This window comes from Somniosus microcephalus, chromosome 25 (genome assembly GCF_052327205.1).
Source record: "Somniosus microcephalus isolate GS21.2 chromosome 25, FLI_Smic_1.0, whole genome shotgun sequence".
Taxonomy (NCBI): Eukaryota; Metazoa; Chordata; class Chondrichthyes; order Squaliformes; family Somniosidae; genus Somniosus; species Somniosus microcephalus.
This window is the reverse complement of record NC_141011.1, coordinates 48,970,573-48,977,615: the sequence shown is the minus strand read 5'-3', so window position 1 is coordinate 48,977,615 and position 7,043 is coordinate 48,970,573. Positions and strand designations below refer to the sequence as shown.

At 44.8% G+C, this 7,043-nt stretch overlaps 1 long non-coding RNA gene across 1 annotated transcript in view; it reads left to right on the top strand.

Annotated features, from left to right (window-relative positions):
- The first annotated feature begins 1,099 nt into the window (after positions 1 to 1,099).
- Positions 1,100 to 7,043, top strand: part of LOC147100783 (uncharacterized) — a 93,346-nt gene continuing 87,402 nt past the window's right edge. Inside the window, exon 1 of the long non-coding RNA XR_015073574.1 lies at positions 1,100 to 1,609. This is a non-coding gene — a long non-coding RNA (uncharacterized LOC147100783). The remainder of the gene's footprint in view (positions 1,610 to 7,043) is intronic.

Here is a 7,043-nt window from a genome sequence, read left to right as displayed (position 1 = left end):
AGATAGAGAGTTTACTCCAAACACTTGCAAACTGGATAAAGCTCAAAACTGGGTTCCAAATGCAGTAAGCAACAGTTTCTGAGCTTGGAAAGTGAACAGATGTGAGATGGGAGCTTTTATAGCACATTTGCAGCTGTCAAGTAATGAGATGATTCCATGGCCATAAAACTCCTGACCTCCTTACCTGACGTGATCCCCGAACAGTGTGAACCCCATGGGCGACCTCGTAAAATGTAAAGGTGAGCTCAAAATACTTCTTCATGGGCTGTTAACAAGGTCATAATGACCTGAATTGCCTCCCCGCCACTGCGTGTTGGGTCTGTTTGGCGCTGACAGACCCGACATCTGGGAAAGGTGCGTGGCGGTGGGGTGACAGCGGGGTCAAAAAGAAACATTTTCCCATCCGACCCGCCACCGAATGTGCCCGCTGACCCCTTGAAAAATTCCCCCCTCTAGCCCAGGGTCACTGCGGCTGATTGTATTGCCTCGGCTACAGCCCCATTTGAAACACTGACTGTGAATCGAACCGTAAAACTTTTACCTACCAACCTACCTGGGGAGTTCGAAGAGGCCCGTCCTCATTTTTTGGGCAACAAGGGAGAAATTTCTGGGGTTATGGGGGGGGGACAGAGGGGAATGGGACTAATTGGACAACTCTTTCAGAGAGCCGGTACAGACACGATGGGCCACATGTGCTATATGATGCTATGAACAGTACGCCAACTGGCGCTGGACTGACACGCACCACAGCTGCATGGAAGTACTGTAGAATAAAGTAAACTCCTCGTTCTAAAACTAGACTGAAGATTGTAAATCTCCCACCTGTTCATAATCAACGGGTGAAAACGGTGGCCAGTTTAAGAGCCTGTCGAGGCAACTTGCTCCAAGACCACACAGTAAGGTCCAAAACCAGACTGACATATGTTCACAAAACACTTCCCCTAACCCCCAACCAAAAAAAACTTTGGTCCAGTGACTTTTTCAGGAACAATAAAACATCTTCTGAGCAAAGTCAGCCTTATATATATTTGTGGGAACAAGTGACTGTGGAAAGGTCATCTGGCATTCCATTGCTTTGAGGGGGAAGAAGTCTCCTGCCCTCAGTGTATATCTGGCCCACTGGCCAGAGAGTCCAACCGCAGATGAAACTTGATAAAACTTGCTCCCTCCCACAGCTCAACTTCAAGACAAGTCCCAACTTGCCCCATGAGCTTCAAAAAAACAAAAGAAAAAGCATCTGACTCCTGTTGGCGGGGGTGGTTTGATGTGAGCTGCTAGATCATCAATCAATATTGAGAGAGAGAGAGAGTTAACAGCACGCCCCTCAATCTATGCTTCATTCATCGATATACAAAGACTGCGCAGTTACCTACCTACAGTGAAATGTGCTTTCTGTGGGTTTAAAAAAAAAATATGCTGACAAGTAACGTTCAGCGGCCGGGATTGCATCAGGACCTATTAGATTGGGTTTTTTTTCTTGGTGCTTGTTAACACGTTCCGGCTTGTGTTCAGTGTTCAGACTGCAACCGCTCAGGACATCAGAGCATCCGGAGCTGGGAGCTGTTAGACTGGGGAACAATTGTGTCATCAGCTTCTCTCAATCAGAAAGGTAACTTTTTTTTTTGTGGGGAGGGAGCGGGCAAGATGTGATTAAAGTGAGTGATTTCATCACACGCAAGGCAAGCAATAATCTGCATTTAAATATGTCAAGAAATTAATGATACATATATTTTTTAAATGTTGCATTTCACGTTTTATTGAGCAAAATATAAAAGGAAGCGTTGCAAATTTAATTTAGCAAAAGTTGGCAGTAATTTACAGTCGTTTATGGCAGGGTTATAATTGTATACAAAGTATGCATTGTGCATGGAATACATTGTACTTTTTATGTAAGTTTTTTTGTTGTTGGAAAAAAGTGCATTGTTTTTTACTGCAAGGGGGGGCGGGGGTGCAATGTATGGAGGAGTTGTTGCGATGGAGTGGCGTACTGCGAAATCCTTCTCCTTGATGTGTCCGCACAGCAGCACTTGAGACTCGACACCATCAGCAAACTGTGCCATTGCAAACTTCCCTTTCTGCTGCACCTTTCATGCCTTTAAAAAAAAACTTGCGTTTCCCAAAAGAGGGTGGGTGTGTTTTAAAAAAAAAATCTATAAACTATCATCGCCTTATTTGTGCAGTCTTTTTTTATATTAAAAAAGAGAGGTGTTTGCAATGTTAATGCTCTCTGCTGGTCTGCAGTGGGTTTCGAACACATCACCTGAGTGAACCCTTGTTAAAGGTAATGCCGTGCGACCCAGTGCAAAGTTACACTTGCTGCAGTTTGTTTTTAGAAAATGATCACAGTGTGACAGCTATTTAAATGGTGAAAACGCTGCAGTTACGCCCCATTATAAACCAAGGGTGCAGTGTTATTTGTGCCTTTTAGCAATTTTGTTTTACTGCAAAGCTACATCTGCCCTCCAGCGGTGATTGTAGCTTGCGCGTTTTTTTAAAAATCGGCCAAACCAACAACCAAAAAAAGCAGCCCCCTCCGAAAGACTCCGGCTCCCTCTGGTGGCCCTCCCCTTTAAGAGAGCTAGGCTGGCATTGTACCGCCCCAGTCACTGCAGGCAATGGACCTGCTGTCAGTGGAGGAAAGTTAGCAGAACGCTGGTGTCTGAGTAGACTTGGTAAGAAGCAGTCTAATTCTCACTTCCCCCCCCCCCTCCTCTCCAAGGTGAAGATGGGGAATGTGTAAGTACCATTATTCTGTGGGACATCTAAAAGTGATTTAAACATAAATGACCTTCAAAGGATCTCACTCTCTTAAAAAGCCGATTGCTTACACATCATCATATTGCATGTATCCAAGATGGGTAGGCAGTTTGTTTTTAATCCTTTTCGTTTTTTAATTGTTGCTTGTTCGTCTTGTAATTAATTTGGGCTGAATTTGCTCTTGCACATGGATTCACTGGAGTTCAGCAATATCCAGCTGATACATTTTGCTGCATGCGACATCTTGAAGATCCTCCAGCTATATTCCATGTGCAACTGCTCGGCATTGCAGCCCTCTTAATTCATTTCTGACTGAGAAAGTTTTTGTCTGAAGTTGAGTTCAATTTCAACACCGCTCTCTCTCTCTCTCTCCTCGCTGCTTTAGTTATTATTGCTAGTTATTTAAAAATCTTATCAAGTGGGGACGTAACCTACTTTCTGCTTTGAGATTCCTGTCGTATGCATCCTGCTGAGCAATTGAGTTAGGGGTCGGAATGGTGACCAGGATCCAGGTCTGATGCCCCCCCCTCCCCCCCAAGTATTTTTATCAGGACCCGCGAGGGATAAATACAGCTTCAGACACGAGGAAAGCTCAAGTATTGATCCTGAAATGGGTTTGCATCAATGGGCTGCTCATTTTGCATTTTGAACAAAGTATTCTTTAATTGTCATCGACTAAAGAATTGCTAATATCGGCAATTATATAATTTGAAAAATAATAATCTGCTTTGAAAACTTAATTTTGTTGTAGAGTGGAACTCCTGCTACCTTGTTTAAAGTGTGGATAGATTGAATCTGAAGTGCTTCTAGCCTGATTCCATTCTCCCAGGGGGGCATACGTGTGTGTGTGTGTATGTGTGTGCATGCGTGTATGCGTGTGTTACACTGGCAGAGGTGGCCTGCCCCTTTAAGGCATCTTGGTTGGCATTGTGCTGCCCCAGGTCGCTGCAGGCAGTGGACTCATTATTTAGTAGCATGTGTGCCTACTGTGGGGTTGGATGGACGTTTGCATATCGCACCACCCCACTCCTGATCCGAGACCTGACCCCATAATCCAGGCCCAGCATCTGCAGCTGGATTTGGAGGCGATGTCACTGGTCAGCTCCACGTTATGCTCTTGCATCTTTTAAAAACATGTACATGCTGAAGTACAATTTAAAAAAAACTTTTCGATGGAGAGTATGGGAGGAGAAAATTGGTGAATGCATTGAAGATCAAGCAGGGAAGTCTGTCATCAACTGGGAAGCAGAGTAGGTGTGAAAACTACCCAGAGACATTTTCACTTGTGTCAGTGGCCCAATTGGAGGCTGGGCTTTGGGATGGATTTACTTCAGAGGCGATAGAGGGAGGCAAAATCATACACACATCAGTATAAAGGAGGTGTTTACGATTTTGTTTAATAATAAACAAGAGAAAGTCTCCACCCCACGTGTAACATTAGCCTAGCGGACTCTACCAAGTGCATTCTTGCTGTCAAGCATTTTCAAAGAATGTTAAGGACGACCAGCGGTATTTGAATAGTACAAGACCACGGATGTCCTGCACCTCGTGTGGCAGTCCGCAGGTGCACAGGTTGTCAGTGCCATCTAGAACCTTGAATTTGTACACCTTGGAGGAGCTGTGTGTAAATTCTGAGGTGCAGCAGGAAATGGCACAATGGCCGAGGCCTTGCCGCTCCCTTATTCACGTTACCCCCTCTATAATTGGGGATGAGGTGCGTCTCAGCGAGTCACCCAAATTAAAACGTGCCTGTGTGGGGGTGGGGGGGGAATATTTTTATTTTTCTGTGCAAAGGAGGAGTCGGACAGATGATGGGAGCACTGAAGAGAGGACAGGTGATTGTCTCAAACCGCACCCCCCCCCCGCCTCCCCAAATAAACCTCACTGGGCCAGGGGGCTATTTAAAATGAGCCCACCCTCTAACAGAAAAGGCTGTAAGTGTCTCGCAGGTCCTTTTTTGAAGTTGGCCTTGGGGCAGCGTTCAGCATTAAGAGCGCCAACTCTCAGTGCCACGGAGAGGGGGCGGCTGTGGATTTGAGCCCTACCCTGCTCAGTTCCCAATCTGAGACACAGCAGGGGGGCGGGGGGGGGGGGTGGTTGTGCAGAGGTACTGAGCAGAGACTTGCGGCAGTGCCTAGCAGGAGGGTGGGAAATTCGGCCGGAAGGACAATCGCACCTTGGTGATCTCTGCTGCCTCTTGTTGACTCTGTCAATCACACTCCATCTCTCTTGGTTGCAGATCTCTCAGGCCAGGGGGAGGAAGAAAGGGGATAAAAATCACAGGATCAAGCATGGAGAAATGACCCTAAAATGCCCATTTAAAACGTCGGAGTACAAGGACACCACAGGACCAACTTGCCCTATGTTGTAACAATCTTTTTCATAGCAGGCCTCTATATATATTTTAAAAAATTACAGTACACCAGCTGAAGGAAAATAAGTGTTTGTTAACATGAAGAATGGCAAGCAGAGGATTTTTAAACATGTAGATCATCATATTTTTAAAGTGATTTGAAAGTAAATCATTGTTGTGCAGAGAGAAGGTCAGTTCTGCTGCATGATGGTGATGTTTTTCAGTTTCCGATCTTCAAGCAGATTTGACCTTGCTGAACACATTTTTAACAATGATACCGTTTACATTAGAATGAATGGAAATGGTTCTCAGATTCTTAATCATTATCCGAGCTGAACTCGCCAGTGTAATCGGGCGAATAAAAAAAAAAGTGACTTTTAAAAATAATTTCCCCTGACCTTCAAAAAAAAAATGGAACATTTCAGCTTCAGTACCTGCAAGGCTCCACTTCCTTCCTTTTTCTTTTTTTAACGTATTAAAATTTTATAAGGGGAAATATAAGAAAAGGATAACCTTGTGTCTTGGTTTGAAATTGATTTTAAAATCAATGCAAGCATTCCACTCTATGCAATGAGTCGCCTTCATCTGTATTAATGTACCAGTAAATCACTTAATGCGGCTGGAAGAGTGCAGGTGCTCCCACCGCCCCCCCCCCCTCCTCGATCGTGGCAGTTTTCATTAGCAGAAGTAGGTCACAAACGTTTGCTGCAGCCACAAGTCACTTCTTGGTCTTACAGTAGGTCAACTTTCACTGTCTGAAACCTCCTTTGATCTCCTGTGAGTTTTCTGCAGATAAATCGAGGTACAGAACGAGCGTCGCCCCCCCGCCCCCCCACCCCCAGCAGATGTCGACTCCGACAGACTGGAATATCAATGCCTCGAACCCTTTTTAATTCCGAAGCTGCCTTTTCACTTAAAGGGACAGCGACGGCTGGTAAAGTTTTGTGCGAGACTTTTTAAACAAGGTTCATTTATTTTAATTTTTTTTTAAGTGCGCACGGTGACGGGATCAGAGACGCGGTGACCTTTTTTTCAGAAAAGCCGTGTTAAAAGAAGGAAGTCTGGCTAAAATTTCTCGGATAACTTTAGGGCAGTGGTATGCTACCTCCTCGGCAATTCTAGCAGTGCTGTGGATACCCCTTCCAAAAGGCCTGACTTTGAATGACAATGACAATGATTATTGAGGGGGGAGTGCATTGAGTCTGTTTATATATACTGTGTGTGCGTATATATTTATTTGTGTACTGCGTTTTATCACTAGCCCTCAGTCCATTTCTAAATGACCTATTAGGTGTCTGAAATTCTGGCCAACTGAATGAATCATTTCGATTTGTATATCTCCTTGACTGGAGAAATTGAGTCTAAACCGGAGGCTTTCTCCTGCTTGTTTAAGATGTTGCAGGGTACAAGGATTCACAGTGAAGAAGTACTGCAATCCAGAAGGGAATGAAGGAGGGGGAGCAGAACTGGTCGGAACACCACTGCATGCTGCATTGACAGGTTTTCTTGGGAAATGCAGCAAAGTCCGGGGGTGGTTGGTGGGGGGGGGGGTTTGGTGGTGACTGACTGCAAAGCAGCATTGACTTGCGCTGCGGAGAAGCCTGTGCACGGCCTGCATTCCGAAATGTGGAGCTACGATGCAGTCATAGAGAGGGAAGGAAGGGCAGTTACATCATCATTTTAATTTTTTTTTAAACATGCATGCACCATCTCAGTGATGTAAATGGGCTGCAGTTTTGCAGATGCTGTGATAGGAAATATGTTGACTGCTGTAAAGGGCATTCAGTGCTGAGTGTTCAGTTAGATTGGATTACTCGAGAAGTCGGTTGTCCCCTTTTTTAATTTCTGAATATAAATAAATATAAGGACAATTATTTTTGTGCAACGCGGCCGAATCCTTAAAGGCATTGCGTCAACAACCTTTTTTCAAGGA